Source organism: Mustela nivalis (assembly GCF_964662115.1).
Source record: "Mustela nivalis genome assembly, chromosome: 13".
Lineage (NCBI taxonomy): Eukaryota > Metazoa > Chordata > Mammalia > Carnivora > Mustelidae > Mustela > Mustela nivalis.
Genome location: NC_139032.1, coordinates 80,170,435 through 80,191,713, shown reverse-complemented (window position 1 = coordinate 80,191,713; position 21,279 = coordinate 80,170,435). Strand labels below are relative to the sequence as shown.

Here is a 21,279-nt window from a genome sequence, read left to right as displayed (position 1 = left end):
GAGAGTTGTATTTAACATACCCGCACTGCCTAAAAACTGCTCTCTCCCTTTCCCCTCCTGAAAAATGCATACCTCCTGGGACCTGCTTTTCCTTGTTTCTGCCAAAGGGCAAGGGAGATGGTCCTGGCTGGGACCCCAACTCACGGAGTGACCTAGGGCGAGGGATCTTGTGTTTTCTCAGCCTTGAAACAGAGGGGAGACAGAAGGACCTATTCTCTGGTGTCCTGTTGATAGTAGAGAAAAGGATGAGTTTCCCAATAGTCTTGCTGGGAGGCCCTTCAGACCTCTCTGATGCAGGGCTGAGCTCCGCAGGCTATGCACACAGCCACCATGAACACCCCAGCAGTCTCTGTATGCCAGGACTACAAGGAAACTTCAGGGTAAAATTCAGGGATGAAGAGCCAGGCTCTGTAATCAAAACTCCAGAAAGCGGGAGCCATCATCTTATAATGACAAAACCGGAGGCACGTTATTTTGACTCAGATCCCTCATCTGCAAAAGGGGAAATAGTAATGCCTATCTCAGAAGAACACTTGTGAGGAATCAAGGAATCAAGGAATAATCAATAATCAAGGAATAATCAATGTCCCCATGATTGGAATACTAAAAGGTAGCTTTTTGTTATAATCATGCCAGCCAACATCACCCCCATTTTACAGATGAGGAAACAGAGGCCCAGAAAGCCAGGACTTGCCAAAGGTCACTTAGAAGAACTAAGGCTGCCAAATCACTCCCAAATCAGTGCTTCTAATTCCTCTAAGGCCTGTGGTTTCTCCTAAGTAAATACACACACTCAGAGGCTGTAAACACAGACTGTAAAGTTTGCTTGAAGAAAACCAGAGACCAAAGCCTCAGCAAAAGACTAAAGATCATGTAGAGAGATCATTGCAATAACCTACCTGGCAACTTATTATTATTATTATTTTTTTAAAGAGTCCAACATGGGTCTTGAACTCATAACCCTGAGATCAGGACCCGAGCTGAAATCAAAACCTAGGCTGAGATCAAGAGTTGGACGTTTAACTGACTGAGCCACCCAGGAGCCCCTGCCTGGCCACTTCTCAAGAAAGACCCAAACCACCCACAGCAGTAGCAGGAAAGTGACCGATGGCACTGGATGGCTAAGAAGCACAACACATCCAATCAACAGCTCTCGCTCATCCCTGATTGCTGAAGTGCACACGCGGCTACGAACAATGGCTACCTCTGGAGAAAGAAGGAGGTCTGGAGGCATGACGTTTACACAACACTCTTCTTTGTGTTTGAACTTTAACAATATTTTTTCCCACTTCAAAAATAAGAAAAAAGAAAAAACAACAACACTGCAAAAACTCAAAATAATTTAGCAGCCTTATCCAGCAGCTATGAGCCCATTGTTTGCTTTTCAGCGAAATTTATGGCAGGTTCTGAGACCTTTGGCTGGGCTTCCAGAATCTGCAACTCTGATCCACGCGGGTGGCCACTGCTCTGGTTCAGACCTGCACTCTCTTTCACTTGGATCATGCAACACCCTCCTCCGGATGCCCCTGCCTCCAGCTTGCCCGCTCCGATGCATTCCCTATATCAGCCACCAGATTAGTGAGAGTTTTTATCCTTGTTCCGCTCAAAACCTTTCTCTGCTTCTCATTGCCTTCAGGATAAAGTCCAAACCCTTGGTTTACAATCTTTATTTACAGTCTCAATTTTTACAGCTGCACCCTTCCCTCATGGCCATTCTAGCCATGGACTGCTCAAGAAACCACAGTACCTTTGCATAAACTGTTCCTGTTTCTCAGAATGTCTTTTCCCTCAACCCCCTTACCTTCTGAGAACTTCCTTCTTATTTCTGTGGTTGGGGTGGCCCAGACATAGTCACCCCTTTATGGGTTGAAATAACTCTGTATTGAATGATTGTGTCGATCACTATGGATGGGAAGTATCTTGAGGATAGAGGGCTTTGTCCTCCTTCAGGCTTTTGGGCCCTCACAGAGCAAGGCACAGAACAGAGGCCCAGGCAAGTGTTGAACCAAGGAAGGAGGGAAGGAAGGAAATGCCCTGAGAAGCAAACCCTACAGCCTCCCCACCCACCCCCAGCTGCCTGCTTTCCTATGTTCATGTTAGCCTGTAATAAAAATTAAAAAAATAAAAAAAATTATGGAAATTTCTGGAGTAAAGTTTCCTTTCCTGATTCACACGGAAACCTTGTTTGCTGCTGTGTAACTCCCCCCGGGTGCCAACCCAAGCTCCCCGGCTGTTTACAATTTCCCTGGCATTTATAAATAGCAAGGCCTCGGAAAGGAAAATGGAATTTCAAAGGAGCTGGATGCTGCCTGACCTCCCATCCAATCCTTCCTCCTCTGCTCTAAGCCCCTTCCCCTTCACATCCCCAAGAAACACCAACCAGCACCCCCCAAATGTGTGGGAGGGGAGGGGCGCGGATGTCTTAATGAATGGAACACTCAAGAAAGAACAAAAAGCCCCACCAGCTAGAAGGACTCTGCCAAAGGCAAACTGGAACTGGGTCCCAGCCCTGTCCCTTCGTCATTGTGTGACTGAGCCCATCACAAGCTCTCCAGGCCCTGCCGCTCTCCGAGCTGCAGAATGGTCACTGTAAAATGCGGTGCAGCCAGCGGTCCCAGTGCCTGGGTAAGAAATGTGGTCCTGGGAGAACAGGCCATACAGGATTAAGTCCTCGGAAAGTGTCTAGGAGCGGAGGTAAAGCAGAGGCTCCTCCCCTGAGGCCAAGACTTCCACGAAGCCCGAGTTACCCCCAGGACAGCCCTAAATGCCTTTGGCTCTTCAGAGTTCTGGGTGTTTTAAAGATACCCTCTCTGCTCTGCTTAAGGGCGGGATAAAGGGTGAGTGTATGTCTGGGCAGATGAAGGGCTACAATAGAAGCCAATGTCCCCTGTCCTCCCGAAGGCTCCCCCATCTTCCAAAAACTTGGGCTTGCCCCTGGCCACCGCCCAGAGCAGCCGGCCTGCACTGGACCAGGGGGACACTGCTGTGACCAGATTCGGGGGGGAGGGGGAGTGATTAGTCCCCAGAAGAGACAGGCGCCCAGGGAGAAAGGGAGAATCCAATCACTGTCGTCAACTCGGAGAGAAGTTTCCGTATGAGTCAGAGAAAGGCACGTACTCTGCAGGGCCGAGGAGGAGAAGGCACCTTCACGGAACAAATGCAAGCAGATTTCAGAGGAGTACAAGGAAGAAGTTTCTAACAGTTCTGGGCCCCAAAAGAGGAAGGAGGTGGAGGGCTCCTCATCGCCCGGCAGAGCAGGCAAAGGCATTATTACCTTGGAGTCAAGGATCTGCTGAGCAGACTCCCCGACGGAGCCACCGCCCAACCCGCGGACACGCAGCTACCTGCAAGCCCGGGTGGGGTACACCGAGCGTGGGGGTGACCAGTTCCCTCTCCGGCGGGGGCGGGGTCAAGGTTAGCTCAGGTGCTAGCAACATAGCGGGGCCTGTAGGTGGAGGCCCGACCCCCTTCTTCCCCTGCCCTAGACCCCCAATCCAACCCTTCTTGGTCCCCCAGAAGACTAGCAAGGTGAGGGAGGAAGCCCCTCTCCAGCGATGCCCAGCTGCAGGGACGAGCTCCAGACGCGGGCTGGCTCGCACCGCGGGGCAGGGAGAAGAAGGACCCAGATGCCCGGGATCCCCAAGATGTCCGGGGCTGCGGCCGCCCCCGTCCCCTACCTGCTGCTGAGGCGCTGGCGACGGCGGCTGCTGGGTCCAGCTGCGCTCAGCTGGTTCCGGACCGCGGGGCGGGGGCTCTGCGGTCGCTCCGACGCGGTGGGCAGGGCGCGGGCGGGAGCCGCCCTCGGGGCGGGGCGGGGCGGCCGGGCCAAGGGGGGCGGGGTGGGGGTGGGGAGGAGCAGCGGCCCCTGCCCGCAGGCTGCTGGGAGGACGACGACTCGGGCTCCGGGCTGGCATTCGTCGAGGGCACCCTGTGTCTCTTTACCAGACGCCTGGCTACCTCCCCGCAAAGAAAGCACCCGGCCCTTCTAGGAATAAACTGAGTCTCGAGCAAGGAGAGAAGATCTGCAGGAGGGTGGGGGGGGGGGTGGAGTGGGGGAGAGACCCCGGGAGCTCCCGGGCTGGCTGGGCTGAGCTGGGGCCAAAGAGCTCAGTTGGGGTGGGCAGCGTGCCACGCTCAGCTGGGATCCACCGAGGCAGATTTCAGCTTCAGTGAGTTACGACTTCAGGAGGCAAAGCCCCCCTCAGGGGAGCGCGAAAGGGGCTACCCGCAAAAGCAGGGGAGGTGTGCAGGGGGCAGCTAGACCCACTGGACCAAATGAAAGAGAAAGTTTCCCAACTTCATTCAGAATGAAAGAACAAGAAATGCCAGGCGCATCCCTGTCCCTAAAACAGAAACTAAAGGGGCTTTGGAGTCAAATGGCCTTGGTGGGAAGTCTTGACACTTAATCAGTCCTGTAACTTGGGGCAAGTGACTTAATATTGGCAAAGTGTCATTTCCTCATTTGTTAAGTGGATATAATAATTGCCTCTTCATGGGGCTGTTGGGAAGACACAAGGACTCTCAGCACAGTGGCCGGTTCTGTGGATTCTCCATAAATGGAAGTTCTTAGCCAGTGTGATGCCAGATATTATTTTAGGTGATGGAAGAAATCCACATTGTCCAGAAGATGAGTGCCAAGTCACTTTTAAACAAATGCGGTATTCTCTCCATCTCAACAGCATCTCACATGTGTTGGAGAAACAGCCACGTGTGATGGCAGGCACAGGACGGCCTCCAGTAGTCCTGCTGCAAGGATGGGTTTTCCCAGGCCTCTCTCAGTGGCTCTGTGGCTCCAGGTGGGGAGGACTCCCAGAGCAGGAAACTGGACCAGATGACCATGATGTCTGTTCCCAGCCTGGTGCTAACAGCAGCCCCATGTTCAGCTGGGAATACCTCCTTCTCACACAAGGTAAAATGTATGAAGTCAGTAATTGCCAGGTTCTGGGGATTGGAGCAGGAAAAGGTAGCATTCAAGGAGCAGAGGACCCAGAGCACCATACTCACTTCCTGGTCTTTCCTTCTTTTTTTCTTTTGGTTTTTCCATTGAGTAGCAGCCAGGGAAGCCACACAGCCAGGGGAATCCCAGCTCAGCTCTTCCACTCACTCCCGCCTCCCTTTCTAAAACCCAAGTAATTACAGGAACCATTCTCTGGACACCTCTGGGTGTCTGGGTGTCTGTCTGGACATGCTCATGGGCTACCAACATTTATCCTCACCTCCCCACCCATACCCCAACCCCCAGGTAGATGTTACCAGGTCCAGTTTTCAGATGAGGGGGCCAAGGCACCTTTGGTTAAGAGAGATGGTTAAGTAGCTCTCCCAAGTTCACACAAGTAACAACAAACACACCTGAGTCCTTGGTCTTTCTCCTTTGAATATGTCCGATGTCATTTGCTGACACCTTTCCTGGCTTGGGAAACTCTACTCAGTCCTACTTTCCCGAAGAACTGAAGCAGGGCGCTCACCCCAAAGAAAGGCTACACTCTCCCTCTGACATTCTCTGATTTTTCCAGAGGCTGCCTATGGTCCTGAGGAGAAAGGCAAAAACACACGATTCGGCTCTGAGCTCTTTGATTATAAAACCTGGCGCACACATGCCCCAGATTTGCCTAGTGTATCATTTTCAACGCCAGCAGCTTCTTTCTGGCCAAGAAGGGTAAACCTCTGAATCTGTGTCTCCACTGAACTGGAGAATATCAGATTGAGATGAAGGGTATTATAGAGAACATCTGGTCCAAGCCCCCACTAAAGAAATGGGGAAACTGAGGCCAACGGAGCACAGGTTAACAGAGCACATATAATCCTCTTAATTGCTCTACTTGGTACTGGAGAAGCACGTGAGCACAAGCTGCCCCCAGAAATAAAGAGATACTATGAGCATGATGCCAATGATGACAAGTAATACTTCAACTGGAGAGCCACGCAGATGCCTAGTGCTTTGCCTGGCAGACATTCACAGCTGGTCAGGATAGATCTTGGCCTGACCTTTTAGTCAAGGCCAAGTTGCAAAGGATGCTAAGAAGTCTCCTCTGCCTTGGTATCTTCTTTCTTTAAAAAAAAAAAAATTATTTATTTGAGAAAGAGAGTGTGAGAGAGAGACAGCAGGAGAGGGGGTAGCGTCAGAGGGAGAAGCAGACTCCCCACTGAGTGGGGAGCCTGCTGCAGGACTCAATCCTGGGACTCCAGAATCATGATCTGAGCAAAAGGCACACGCTTAAGCGACTGAGCCACCCAGGTGCCCCTCTGCCTTGGTATCTTATCCTCATTTCTTTCTAGACTCCTATTTGTACTCCTGTCTCCACTGGCTGTGGGCATTAGTGAGGCCTTTTTTGCTCTAGATCCTCACCTTCAGAGTGAAGACCTTCTTGTTTTGGATAATATGATCTCCTCTCATGGAAGAATGTTGATGTACCCTTTTGCCAGAAGACTGCCTCCCCCGTCCTCCAGGAGTGGGGATGGGGGAAACAAAGGCCACCACCTGGGCTGTACAGTGGATAATTTGGGGTTGTTGATCCCCCTTGGATGCCTCTCCCCATCCACAGGAGTGGCCCTCACTTGGCATCTCTGTTTATAGACTATCCACCCCACACCAAACACAGCTGATCGTATTAGTAGACACCAGAAGCAAGCAGGACTATCAGAATTTGGAAATAAAGTTTGGGATAGGGTGATTATGGTCAATTAGCTGGGCCTGTGAGGGCTAGCCATCTCTGAAGGCTAAGACCGCCATTTTGAGGTGACCACCTTCCACAGAGAAAGCCAGTGAGGCCCACACGAAAAGGCAGGATGGATGTGAGTAAATCAGTGTGGAGAAACTCAGAGAGGAGAAGGTTGGATTGTCCAGGGAAGATTTTGGGATCCACTAGGGTTCTTTTGCAGACCTCTCCTGATGCTAGCCTCAGAAAAGTAAGTTATTAGGACAAGCATTTATTGAGCACTGAATGCTTTCTAGCAGGTTCCTAGAAGCAGAGCACAAGATCAGGACTTTGTGCAAGCGAATGACTGAAGAGTGCTCTTGGGGATCTTGCAGTATCTCAAAGAGACCTTAGGGCACGATGTAGCTGGGCCTCGGGGTCAGCCCGGATGTTGGCCTGAGCACACAGAGTACCTGGAAAGTGCTTCGACTCCATCGCCCGTCTGCTCATCTGCTTCATTGTTCGGCTTCCAATCGGACAAGCATCTCTGCTTTCCACAAAATGGCTTTTACCAGCAGGGAGCTGGAATCTTTGTCTGTGGCCCACAGGCTAACTTGGGTCACATGCCTACCCTTTATCCAGTGACTCCAGCCAGAGAGAAAGGCTCATATTGCACAAACCTGGCTGCTCCCACTGTAACCTGCAGATGGAGAGAAAGGGGGAGGGAGAGCCAGGCAGAGAAGATAGGATCACTAGACAGAGGACTCAGCTGGGCTTGAAAGGCTGGGAAGAGTTAAGACAGGAGGTAAGGAATGGGATGGAATCTTCTGCTCTGGGCACAGAATAAGCAAAGGTATGGAGGACGGAGGAAGACAAGCCTGGAAGAAGGGAAGAAGCCTGGGTCCCTCCAGTAATGTGCTAGAGCTAGCTTCAATCAGCTCCCCTAGCTAGCTGTTAAGTCTCCAGGAATTTTAACAACTGGTTGTTAAACGCAACCTGTCCGCAGCTGCACACAGCTGGCCCGGTGACGGTGTCATAATAAAATTAAAACTATAACTACCAGGTTTGGGGTGCTTACTGGTCACATTATGCCAATTTATTATGTCAATTAAGCCTATAGCTACCTCCAAGTTAGGTATAATCTTCAATTTTTCAAATACATTAAACAGGCTCAGAAAAGATAAGCAACTTGCTTATGTTTCTTCAGTTGGGTGAGTAGGTCTGGAACCCAAGTCCAGGTGTGTCTCCAAACCCCAGGTTCTTTCTATAGCCAAATAGAAGAAGGTCAAGAGGAAGGTGAGGCTTCCTCCAGGCTTCCCATTCAGGATCAGGAATTATTTAATTTCATCTTGATCAGATGCGGGCCTGATGTTGGGCCCCTCCCTACAACACTTCATATAATGCTTTATGACAACGCGCTATTTCTATGGACGGTATCTGGAGTTGTTTAAGAAATGTAGATCTAGAAGAAGGATTATAAACTGCTGTGCTTCAGAAATAAGAAGTAATTCATAAAACCCCGTACACACATACACACACCCATACCAAAAAAAAAAAAATCTTTGAGGCAGTGCTATTTTTGTATTCTTTCATGTACCCACAGAAGAAGTTCATGTTCTGTGTTTTTTCCTTACTTATTATTTACTTACTGCTTTTTTGAGTACGAGTTATGTGCCAAGCCCTGCATTTAGGGCTAAGGGCATAGAGATGAATCAGCCATAGACTCAACCCTTACAGGGCCTGTGGCCAAGGAAACAGACAATTACAATAGGGTGTTATAGGAACTATGATAAAGGAAGCTCAGGTAGGGTTGGAAGGAGGCTGGGGGTTGCAGACAGGGTCCAAGAAGACTGCAAATAAGGAGATGGGCCAGGCCTTGTAGGACACCTCCCAGGGCTTCAGCTTCTTCATCTGATAACTGAGTCCACATCCAGGAGTTGTAGAAAAATGAAATAATCCATGTCCACCATTTGCTACATAAAAAGGGCTCTGTAAACAGTAACTGGTATCATTACAGGAACCCCATAGGAAAGGCACAGAGATGCTTAGGATGAGTGAGCATGCGCTAGCATGTCTGGAACACAGGGTACTTGCTCTGAGTTTGAGAAGATGGAACCAGGCAGCAAGAGGCCAGCAGCACTCACAGGAGCCTGCCCCAGGCATTCCCTCCCTGGACACTAACCGCAAATTCCTCAGATTGAAACTATTCTCATTCCCAGTTCTGAGAGGGAGAGATGGAGGCTCAGAGAGGTGAAGTCACTTGTTTACGTTGCACAGCTGGGAAACGGCAGAGGTGGGATGAGAACTGAGATTTCACTCCAAAGCCAATCTCCCGTGTGGGACTGAGAGCGTGCCAGGCAGAAGGGATGGGGTACTGGGAAGCTGTCCGAGGCTCTCGTGCAGGAGACGGACACTGTTGGGGCCAGCTCAAGAAGAAGTTTCCATGGAAGGGGACAGGGGCCCACTGGCCCCACAGCCCGGGCTGGCCAGGGATTTAGCAGAAGAGCTGGCTTTTGTTCTAGATGAATCAGCCCAGCTGTTTCTGAAAGCCCAGCCCCACTCTTCTGGGCTCAACGGACCAGAAGGCATTCAGCTGTCCCCGCAGGTCACCAGTGGGGTGGAGGGGGCAGTACTCTGTCCACTGGACTGCACCATTTACAGAGAGTTATATTATCACAACACGAAACAATGGGCTTTTTTTTTTTTTTTTTTTTTTTTAATCTTGTGCTGCATCTCCGGCCACAAGTTGTAGTGGAAACACAATCAGGCCAGCAAAGCATTACCTTCTTTGGAACACGGAGAAGCTAAAAAAAAAAAAAAAAAGAAAAGAAATAAGAAAACCACCCATAATAGCTGATTGATTGGATTATTGGATTAAGGTTTTAGTCAAAAGCTGGATGGCCTGGGTCCTCCACTCTGTGCCTCCTCCTTTCCCTTCTCCCTATTCTGTTGTGTTTCTCTTCTTCTCCCCGGGGCCCCTTCCTCCCTCTCCTCTTCTTTCTCACCACGATTACTGCACTGGCAGCACTTTGCTAGAATCCAAAGAGCATTGCCTGGGGAATTCAGACACCTGAGTTCACTCCCTGTCCTACCTTCTTCTTACAGAATGGTCCAGGGCAAGTCACTCACTCCTCTGGGCCTCCATGATCCCATCTGCAAACTGGGATCTTGGAAGTAACAACCCCCACCCCAGGAGGGGTTAGACCTGGCTCACAAAACCAGGGATTTTTCAGCCCCTCCTTCTGCTGCACCGGCCCCAGGGAGAGCGGGAGGGCATCTGCCTCCTAAGATCTAGTAAACTGTCCTTCACAACATTAGACTTTAGGTCCAATCACTCTACCTTGTCTCATCTCACATCTGCCACTTCTAGACATTCACATCTGACATTCAGACACTCACAGTGCAAATGTAATCATTTCATTTCTTTGTTTTCCAAATCAAAGCCACAGACTTGAGAAACCCAAGTTTCTCAAGTGTTTCCCTGATGGAGCTTTTCGCTCCTCCTGAATGTTCCCAAACTCCAAGACGGAAGCGCCCCAGCAGGGACAGGGTCAGCCCACATCCACAGCAAGCAGTAGTCTGGAGTTCTGCTTGCTCCCTGGTGCACCGTCTTGCTATTTTACCCCAACCCAGGCAAATGACCCTGCAGATCCAGGTCCCTGGGCAGGTGCCAGGGACCTCCATGAGCTGTCCCGCTGCCTCACTGCTTAGCCCAGAAACACACTCAAGTTTCTCCTACAAGTTACTTTTACAGCCATCCTACGAGGTCCAGGCCTGCCAGTATCCATACCACAATCTGTCTGCAGACTCGCCCTTAGGGAATTCCAACGTCCCTCTTTTTTTTCCTCCAAATGCCCTGTGTGTCCCCCTTCAAGGATGAGGGAGCAACCTTCGGGCAACTAAAGGTGAATTACCCCAAGAGGACTTTTAAGTTTCTTTTTCTCTAGCAATGAAAAAAGAAAAACAGTTACATCTTCAGCAAGCAACTTATGAACCTCTTTTATTTATTTATTTATAATATTTTATTTATTTGATAGAGAGAAATCACAACTAGGCAGAGAGGCAGGCAGAGAGAGAAGGATGCAGGTTCTCTGCTGAGCAGAGAGCCCGATGCCGGGCGACCCTGGGATCATGACCTGAGCTGAAGGCAGAGGCTTTAACCCACTGAGCCACCCAGGTGCCCCTATGAACCTCTTTTAAAGTATACAATGGAATCATGGCATGAAATACAATAGGTTTGGTTTTCTGGAACCCATGGAAAGCTACAGGAATCTTATGTGGCAAGGGCCATGGTTTGGAGAGCTTCACATTTTGTCCCCATCCCGACAAATACCAGCTTCGTCTGCCTGGCACTGGCGGCCACATAGACCTGGCCTTGCTTTGTCTCTCTGGCTTTCTCTCATCTCCTCCCCCCTCTGCCACTGAATCACGGGCTGCTCTCCCAGTCTGAGTGGATTCTACCTTCTGTCAGCGAAATCTCGGTTCTCTCTTGGGACTGCCCATGTCCACGATCCCCCCTTTGACTCTTTCCTACATGTACAGAGTCGGTTTGGAGGGACCCTCCTTGGCAAAGCCTTCCCTGACTGCTCTGGGCTGTATCATCTTAGCTGACCCTCCTGGCTCCCACAGTCCCCTGTGATGTGTCCATCAGAGCACCATCTGGAAAATCTGTCCTGTTATTCTTCATCCCAGAGCACTGCTTAATCCCCTTATAAATGATGGTTATTTTTAATTGTTTAATTACCAGATTGTTTACTGTCTCCCCCATTAGACTGTGAGCTCCTTGAGGACAGGGCAGACAGCTCATTCTCTTCTTGCCTGTGAAAGTGCCCAGCACAGCAGCCTGGACAGAGCAGACCCTCACTGCACACGCACCGGATTGAAGTGAAATGGCACTCGTGACACTGTGTTATAATTTCTAGCCCTACCAACAAACCCCTCATGGGCAGGGACCAGGTGTGGCTGGCTCTTTTCTCTTTGTGTCCAGCACAGAACTTGGCACATGACAGGTTAGTAAATGTGGCATGAATGAATGAATGAATGAATGAAATGAGCGAAATTAGTTAAAAAGACTAACATAAAGGCAGGGTGAACAAATGATCAAATGAAAGAATTCCAAATAACTTTTCTGAAACAACCAATTGATAGCTGTTACTTTCACTGTTGGAAATAAATATACGTTTCCTCTCTTGATTCTGTTCACTAGTACTGTTGGGGAAAAAAAATCATAATGGAGTCGGTCAAGGCTAACCTTTAAAAAACAATCACCACAGAAATCCAATGACTGGAGCAGCCTCTTAATGAATAGACAAGACACTGATATCAATTTACATTAATTAGTAAGGCTAAGATGCCCTCTTAAAATGTCTGCTTCCTTAACCTTCTAGATTTGTATCAAATGTCACCCCTTAGCTTTTCCAAGTTTCATATTTAAAAGAAAAAAATTATTCCCTATAACAACACTGATGTGTACGTGTGTGGAAGAGGGGGGGACCTACTGTTTCTTCTCTACTATTCCCACAGACCTTCACTTCTGAAGCCAAATATGAGGGGTTTTCCCCACACTGACCAATTCTGTGATGCCAGGTGGGTGTCCTACAATCCAGTTCAGGTCTGACACTGTCTGGAGATAGCATTAGAGCCCACCCGCAGGTTAGGGTTCGTTTCCACAAAACTGTCCCCACCCCACTTCGGATGCCAATTGCTAGCATAGGTCTCCAGGCTGTAAACTCAAGGTTCCTACCACCCCATTCTCAGGTTCGATAACTTACTAGACCGGCTCACAGAACTCAGGAAAACGGTTGACTTACTAGGTTACCAGTTCCTTAGAAAGGAGACAACTCAGGAGCACCCAGATAAAGGCTTACATAGAGCCAAGTGTGGAGGAAGGATAAGGAGCGTCCATGCCCTCCCGAAGCACTAAGCTCTCAGCACCTCCATGTATTCAGCAAACTGTAAGCACCCCGAATCCCACAGTGCAGGGATTTTAATGGAGACCATATCATGTGAACACGATCAATTATTAACTCAGTCTCTAGTCCTTCTCCGCCCTTCAGGGGCTGGTGGGGTGTGGATGAAAGTTCCAAGTTTCTACTCATGCCTTGGTCTTTCTGGTGACCAGCCCCCACCTGAGGCTCTCTAGGAGCCCACCAAGAATCTCCTCCTTAGAACAATAGATGCTCCTATGGACTGGGAAATTCCAAGGGACTTAGGAGCCCTGCATCAGAAACTAGGGTCAAAGAACAAATATTAGAACAAAAGATGTTCTTAGCACCTCTATCACTTAGGAAATTACAAAGGTTTTTAGATCCCTGACCAGAAGCCAGGAACAAAGACCAAAATATATATTACTTGTTATGTCCCCATATCACAGTGTTTGTTCCATAACCGATGTATATTTAAATGCTCATGATATTAAAAATACAGCAATGACTTAAAATGTCTTCAATATAGTCTTTAGTTTTTGGGGCATCTGGGTGTTTCCGTCGGTGAAGTGGCCTGCCCATGATTTTGGCTCAGGTCATGATCTCAGGGTGGTGGGATCAGAATCTGAGCTCAGCACGGAGTCTGTTTGTCCCTCTCCCTCCCCCTCTGCTCCCCACTGTGGGGCCCTCCCCCGCCCCTGGCATGCACACACTCTCTCTCTTCTTTCTAAAATAGATAAATAGAGGCACCTGGGTGGCTCAGGTGGCTCAGTTGGTTAAGCATCTGCCTTAGGCTTGGGTCATGATCCCAGGGTCCTGGAATTGAGCCCCATGTTGGGCTCCTTGCTCAGCAGGGAGCCTTCTTCTCCTTCTGCCCCTCCCCTCCACTTTCTCTCTCTCTCTCTCTCTCTCTCAAATAAACAAAAAAAATCTTTAAAAATAAATAAATAAATGAAATCTTAAAATATACATATAGTCTTCAGTTTTAAGTAAAGTAGCCATATTTCCTCAGCTTTCCTAAAGTCAGAACACGGCAACTGATACAGGAATGACAATAATCAGAAATTTAAGTTCAGGATGTTCTAGAATTTTCTAGATGGGAAGTCTGCACACCCACAGTTATTTCTCTTTTTACATAGCTGTGACCACCATCTCTAAATGATCATACGCACAGCTTTCTTCCAACTGTTTTAGCAACTGTTTTCTCCTATTGTGATATATTCTTTATTTTATCCTCTAGAAAAAATCATCTAACCTCCTCACCCTCACCTGTAATCAGCTGTAATCACTTCCTCTCTTACCACACCTCGCCAGGGCTCTGGAGAGTTCAGTGGATGGGAGGAGGCTTTCTGGCAGGTGAGAGGGAACACTCTGGAGTCACATACCTTCATGGAACCCTGGTTCTGCCACTTGCTTGTTGTGCCACCTTGGGCAGCCTCCTTGTCATCTGGACCCTCAGTGTTCCCATCTGTAAACTGGAAATAATAGTGTCTTATGCAGAGGTGGCGTAAGGATTCACTGGGTTTTAAAAAATGCACGTGTGATTAGTCATCCAGTGCCTGGCACACAGTGGCTCTTAATAAGCAAGAGCTGCTGTCATTATTGCTATCACCCTTTCTCTACTTTGCTTTTCCATGGCATTCATCCACCATCATTACATAACTGTCACCAAATGGTTTCCAGTTCTTTTCTCTTAGAGGTAAGGCTATCAGTACATCCTCAGGTAGACCACCTCCCCGCCCCCACCCCCCAGCAATGATCTCTTCAGATTACAGTGCCAGGAAGAGCCAGCATGGCTGCCAAGCTGCTTCCTCTCGCTGCCCGGTGAGCTCCTGATTCTGTTCAAGCCTCACCTTCGCGAGGCCTTCTCTGACCCCCGGAGGGTGAATCTCCCTGGCCCCATTTCACCTCGAACATACCACTCCTTCACAAGGCCTCTCCCTCCAACCCAATTTCCACCCGGCCCCAGAAGACTTTCCTAGGAAGACATGCCCAGCACTGCGTAGGAAAACAGTGGCTAGCGAGAGTGGTAACTGGCACAAGCCCACAGATGGGCAAGTGGAATAGTTATCATTCTCTTTGAGCCAGTGGTTCCACAGCTAGGAATTTCTTTTAACAGGTGTGCTCCGAAAATGTGCAAAATGGTATGTGTACAGGGTTATCAGGGCAGTGTTCCCTACAGTAGCAAAAAAGCTTGAAATCCACTACCCGTCCGCCAGTCGAGGATTATGTAAATAAATTATGTAATATGCAGTCACTGGAATATCATTCCCAAACTATACCCTTAAGTGAAAAAAAAAAAAAATGGTGCAAATCAACACGTATGGAATGCCAGCACGTATGTGTGAAGAATAATAAGGAAGAGAAAGAACAGACAGAAGTGTTTGCTTGAACTTAAATAAAATACTTTATAAGTATACATAAGAAACTGGTGACGTGGGTCGCCTCTGGGGAGACTGATGGATAATGGATGGCGCTTAGAGGAGATTTTCTGTATATACCTATTGTGGCCTTTGGATTTCTTTCTTTTTCTTTTTTTTTTAAGATTTTATTTATTTATTTGACAGACAGAGATCACAAGTAGGCAGAGAGGCAGGCAGAGAGAGAGGAAAGGAAGCAGGTTCCCTGCTGAGCAGAGAGCCTGATTTGGGACTCGATCCCAGGACCCCGGGATCATGACCTGAGCTGAAGGCAGAGGCTTTAATCCACTGAGCCACCCAGGCGCCCCTGGCCTTTGAATTTCTAAACCATGTAAATCATCATCTATTCAAAGTAATAACAATAATAAAGAAAACACAGGTTGTGAGACACAAAAATATTGCTAGATGAGCTTGTTACTAAAGAGATAGTAGAAGAATTCACCTCCTGCAGAAAATTGCTCTTAGGTTGAGGAAAAACCCTTATAAGGGCCTTCCTGTTGTGCCAAGAGCCCAGTCTGGAGGGGAAAGGTTAAAATCATTAGATAGTAAAGGATGACCTCTTCAGGTGAAGAGGTAGTTCTGATTTGAAGCAAATCTTGACCCAAGGAAACTGGAGTCTGGGGGCACTGGGAACTGGGGGAGAGAAAAGGAAAGAAAAAGGTCTAAATAAGAATAAGAAATAAGAATGGACGACCCTCAGGGCTGAGATGGCTCCCCCTCCTGGTGTGAGGTTGAAAGCCTTTAGGGCCAGTGACTCTTGTTTTAGGGGGAGCCAAATCTTTCTCTTGTATGAGTGGCAGGGTGGGAAAGCTCAGGCTGGCTTAGAACCAAGCCAGGATGTAGCTGCCTCCTTTTCTTTGTCTCTAACTATTTTCTCTCCTGTTATGCAGCTTCTATGTTGAGTCCTCCCCACCCTTAAGAATAGAGAAATCTTTTCCCTTTTTGGTCTGTTTGTATCAATTGCTGATGACCTAGGCTGTAGACTTAATAGATCATCCACTCTTCTGTTAAAGAACTAGACAGCAGGAACTAGAACAGAGAAAGAAGGAAGTACTATGGAGGAGACCAAAGGGAGAATGCAAGATTTAGAGATCAGAGGATTGGAGGAAGGGAAGAAAGTGACGGGGGAGTTTGCCACAAGTTCCCCACTGGTCTGGTTGCTGATCGGGGCCAGTTTACTAAAAAGGAGGAAGACCCAAAGATCAGTTGAGGCAGGTGAATGGAACCAGCAAGGAAGGTTTCAAGGGACGTTGTTTGAGCATCAAGGAGCAAGGCAAGCGCAGAGGCGTTATCACAGATCACTCAGCTATGACCAGAGAGAGGACCTCCTGTTGCCCACACCAAACTGGCCTATGCATGTTGTTTCCGTGTGGGCAGCCAGTGGAAGGAGCACTCCATTCGCATCAGTAACTCACTGGATGCTTGCCTACCCATACCGTATGATTTCAACATGAGCCTGCTCACTTACTCCGGGTGACAGATACCTACATCATGCCCCAGGACAAAATCTATAAGCCCGAAGCAAGTAATGAGACCCTGGACTCAGTGGTGTGGTAACAAGAAAGCTCTGGACATCTGCCCTAGGTGGTTGAAGGAGAAAAAGAAAAGTGGGAGCTGAACGGAATGAGCTCAAACCTTTCTGAGATGGGACAGTGGTTAATGACACTGTGGGCTCTACATGAAGGGGACGATCTGGACAGCACTCTGGCAGATCTCACAATGCTACTCACCAGCCTATCAACTTTTAAGGGCTACCCTCTACCTCTAGGGTAAATTCCAAATTTCTCAGCCTGGTGTATCAGGATAGGCGAACTTCTGCTGCAGTAACAAATAAACCCCCAAATCCTAATGGCTTCACACAACAAAAGTTTATTTCTTGGTCATGGTACTTATCCCTTGCATGTGCCCCACACAATCCCTCAAGAAGCTAGACTGATTGAGAAGCCACCATCCTACAGCTGCACCACTTGGAACAAATGACCTCCCAGTCACTGTGGCAAGGCAGGAAGGCTAAGGGAGAACGTGCCCTTTTTTTTTTTTTTAAGATTTTATTATTTTTTTAAGATTTTATGTATTTATTTGACAGAGAGTGAGATCACAAGTAGGCAGAGAGGCAGGCAGACAGAGGGGAAGGAGACTCCCTGGAGCCCAATGCGGGGTTTTATCCAAGGACCCTGAGATCATGACCTGAGCCAAATGCAGACACTTAACTGACTGAACCACCCAGGCACCCCAAGATTATTTTTATTCACAAGTAGACAGAGCAGCAGCCAGAGGGAGAAGAAGCAGGTTCCCCGCTGAGCAAGGAGCCCGATGTGGGGCTTGATACCAGGACCCTGGGATCATGACCCAAACCCAAGGCAGCTGCTTAACTGAGTGAGCCACCCAGGCACCCCAGAACTTGCTTTTTTAAATACTTTAGTCCAGAACTGCCATGTGTGACTTCTATTTACAGCCCACTGGTAAACCTAGTCACGTGGTTCTCTTCAAGTGCAAGAAGACCTGGAGATGTTGGGGTGGAATTTTCTCTCAGCTTCCCAGCACGTCCTTGAAGCATGCAGCCCCATACCTTTGCTTAGTATGCAGGTTCCTGAATATAAAATGCTGCTTTCCCTGCTTCCCCATCTACCAACATTCTACTTCTCCTTTTCAGCCCAGCTCAAATGCTACCTTCTCCATTCCTGATCCCTCAGGAATACAGTTAATTGACCCTTCTCAGTTCTGCCACATCTATTTTTATATACTTCCCTTAGCACTTAGGGTCCGTGGGACGGACTTCCTGGCATGTTTTGCAGCGCCTGGTACATTATGGGCACAAGACAAATATTGGTTGAATAAATGCTTTTTATTTAGAACTTTTCAGACAATAATTTAATTGTATGTCTTTCTCCACACCCATCCACTCACTCACAATAGGTTGTGAACTCTGGTTGATACAGACTAAACTTAACTTTTTAAAATTTTTTATATGTTTTTTAAAGATTTTATTTATTTCAGAGAGAGAGAGAGAGTGAACACTAGAGAGAAAGAGCAAACATGAGGGGGCGGGCAGAGGGAGAGGGAGAAGCAGGCTCCCCACTGAGCAGGGAGCCCATTGTGGGGCTCTATCCCAGGACTCTGGGATTGTGACCTAGAGGCAGACATTTAACCGACTGAGCCACCCAGGCGCCACAGAGACTAAACTTAATTTATCTCCACTCCCCCGTTACCTACCAACACTGGGAATGTTTCCAGCAAATTTTTTGGAGAGAATTGACTAATTTGTTCTATACTTAATTTTGAATAATGAATTTAAAAATAATTGCAAATAGGTCTTTTAAAAAATGAGCATCTGCTATGTGTATGCTATCCTTCAATTTAAAAAGTTACTCTAAAAAACGAACACTGGGGTTGCCTAGGTGGCTCAGTCTGTTGGGGGTCTGAATGACTCTTGGTTTCAACTCAGGTCATAATCTCATCATGGTTGTGAGATGAGCCCTGAGTCCGGCTCTGAGCTCAGTATAGAGTCAACTTCAGATTCTTTCTCCCTCTGCCTCCCCTCTGATCTCCCCGTGATCTCTCTTTCTCTCTATAAAATAAACAAAATCTTTAAAAAATAAAAAACAAACAACAGTGATGAGCAAAAAAAGGAAGTATTCAGAGAGTAAATTGCACAAACACTTCCAGATAGACACTTCCAGAAGGTTCAATCATTGTAACAGCATCTGTAGACAACAGTACTGAAGTCCCTTTGGGATCAGTAACATTGCCTGGAGCCAGCTAAAGCAAGAGGGAACCCAAGTGTAGAAACATGCTTGTCTCAGGATCAGGTGCAATCAGGTACCTGAGTGCTGGGGGAGCATGCACATCCCTCTTTCCTTCTTTCGTCTCTGCTTCTCTTCGAGCATATACTTCATTATTCTCACTCCCTAAAAATCAGCTTTTTCTCCTTCTCAGCCACTGGAACCATCACGCAACAGCTAGCTATCTACTGGCCAACTCCTTTCCAGAAGGCAGGGGCTCCCTCCAATTTCAAGACCCTGGGGAAGGGCTCTGATTGGCCCAGCGTGATCACGTGCCCAGCTGGCCCAATCGCGACTGCAGCAGGGTGGAGAGTTTCCCCCACCATCCCCCCATCCCCCATCCCGGGGCTATATCTCACCCTGACCTTCTACATAGACTTACCAAACACCCGAAAACCGGGCCTGGGAAGAAAAAGCTGTTGCTGCCCACCTAAAATCAGGAAAAGGGAGAAGCATTCTTGAGAAATTTGTTTCACGGAGAGATAACATAATAAATATAGATGTATAGTCTGAAAAGAATGAGTGAAAAGGACACGTGATTGAGGAAGGAACTACAATGGCAGGAACCACTTAGAGTTGCTGTTATCCCCCAAATCTCTTGTGAAATAGCTCTCTGGCCCCCCAGTTCCGTTGCCTCAGGTCTTAACTTACCATCTTAGGTCTGAACTGTTGCAACAGCTTAACTGTGTTCAGTGCCTCCTGATCATTCACCACACCAGCTTCCAAATGCTCTTTCTTTAAATGACTTGGGATCCTGTCATTTCCCTGCTTAAAACCCTTCGGTGGCCCCCATCACCTTCCAGACCTCCTAGCACAGACTTCAAGGCCTTCCCTGGTCTAGCACCAGCTTCATCCCACTCCCCTTCCCTAGACACCATCACTCCTCACCAGCTCAGTGCTTTCCTATCTTCTCAAGCATTTACTCTCTCTCTCTGGTCCCTCTGCTCAGGGTGCCCTTCTCCTCCCATTACTTCTGCCTGGTGATGCTACTTACCCTCAGTAAGTAGTTAAATGTCTTCCCTCCCTCTGTGATGGCTCCACGTTGTGTCTCTTTTTTAGCTCTGGAGACATCTGTCTCCTCCACTCTGTCTTTCGAAGCGCTAACCATGTCTCATTTATCTTCAAATCCCCAATTCCAAGCCTAGAGCCTGAGTCATAGTAGAAATCAACACATGCACATAGAAAGATGTAAGGAGAGAAGGAGGGAGAAGGGAAGGGAAGAGAAGGAAGGGAAGAGAAAGGGCTAGAGGAAGGACAGCGGGAAGGGAGGGAAGGAAGGTGGAATGGAAGGAGGAAGGGAGGAGGGAAGGATTAAGGCCTTGCTTTCTCCTCTATGACCTTGTTTTCTCCTCTGTGACCAACTTGGACAGGTTAGGGCCCTTCTCTGAGACTCCATTTCCTCCTTTATAAAATCACATCTATTCTACCTAACTCATGGGCTTATTGGAGATCAAGTAAGAAAAGAATGGAGAGGCACTTCATTTCTATGCAAACGTTCATTCATTATTATTAATTGGCTGTCGTGTAGTATTTATTCTCCTAACTACCTAAAGACTGCAGTGTTAGTGGACCAACTTTGTTGGTCAGGGCTCCCTTGCAGAGGTAGGAGTCAGGGTTAGTGAGGTAGATTTGGTTATGTTTATCAGTGACTTATTGCCAGAATCTTGTGAATCAAGCGGTGCTGACACTGTGATTCATTAGGATCACAATGTAACAAGTGAGTTAATTTGATGCCAGTATTCTATTTAGGATCACGTTCATACTTATTAAATCTTGGGTCCTGATTTTAATGAAAAACAAGGAATAGTCATAGCCACTGACCATTACTAATGATTTAACTCGAACAAATCTCTACCTACTTCTCACTCAAGATTCTGGATCAGTTTAGTTGGAAAGTGGCTTGAGCTGGATGCTGCAATGAGAGATGATGAAAAACTGCTTCGGTTTGCAACTACTTATCCATGGGAATCAGGATTTTCTCAATACTGTGCAACCAGAATAGAAGGCAGGAGGAAATTAGAAGCTGCACAGATGGAAGGCTCCAGCTGTCATGCTGCAGTTGTCTAGTAGACCAGGTGGGGCCCGATGGTGTGGTAGGAAATAGAACAATGTGGGACAAATGTTGGATGGTGGTGTGGCAAGGGTTCTCTTAGGTGGGAGTGAAGAGATACTTGAGTGCTAGTACAGCCCCTTCCCGCCCCTGCTACCCCAAGGCCATGGCTTGAGCACCTGTGGCCTGGCTGGTTCCTAACTCCCTGGGGACTATACTGGCCATTGAACTTGAGCTTGCCTCTGTGAGTACCCAGGAGCAGCAGAAAGCCAAGTCTTCTCACTTGTATCCTTGTCACATGCTGTCTTCTGCATTGCTAATTTGCTGTAGTCAACCGAAGTAAAGCCTATCCAAGTCATCATTCTCACCCATCTCTATACTCCCTCTAAACTTCACGATCTGGCCTGACTCAACCAGATACCTTTTGTCTGTCTTCCCAGATACTTCCCACCCCACACCTCTGGGAAT

At 47.9% G+C, this 21,279-nt stretch overlaps 1 protein-coding gene and 1 long non-coding RNA gene across 5 annotated transcripts in view; both read right to left on the bottom strand.

Moving 5' to 3' along the window:
- Window positions 1-3,789, bottom strand: part of GSN (gelsolin) — a 54,830-nt gene extending 51,041 nt beyond the window's left edge. For 2 of the 3 annotated variants that reach the window (XM_082695317.1, XM_082695319.1), the window contains exon 1: window positions 3,678-3,772. The gene's annotated coding sequence lies outside the window, so the exon portion shown is untranslated. Of the gene's footprint in view, window positions 1-3,677 lie in introns of all 3 variants that reach the window. The other variant, XM_082695320.1, reaches the window with a different exon arrangement.
- Window positions 3,790-13,944: 10,155 nt separating this feature from the next.
- LOC309846425 overlaps window positions 13,945-21,279 on the bottom strand; it is a 40,630-nt gene continuing 33,295 nt past the window's right edge. The window contains exons 4-5 of one of the 2 annotated variants that reach the window (XR_014301933.1): window positions 19,144-19,191; window positions 13,952-14,034 (exon numbers count right to left, since the gene is read on the bottom strand). This is a non-coding gene — a long non-coding RNA (uncharacterized lncRNA). Of the gene's footprint in view, window positions 14,035-19,143; window positions 19,192-21,279 lie in introns of both variants that reach the window. The other variant, XR_014301932.1, reaches the window with a different exon arrangement.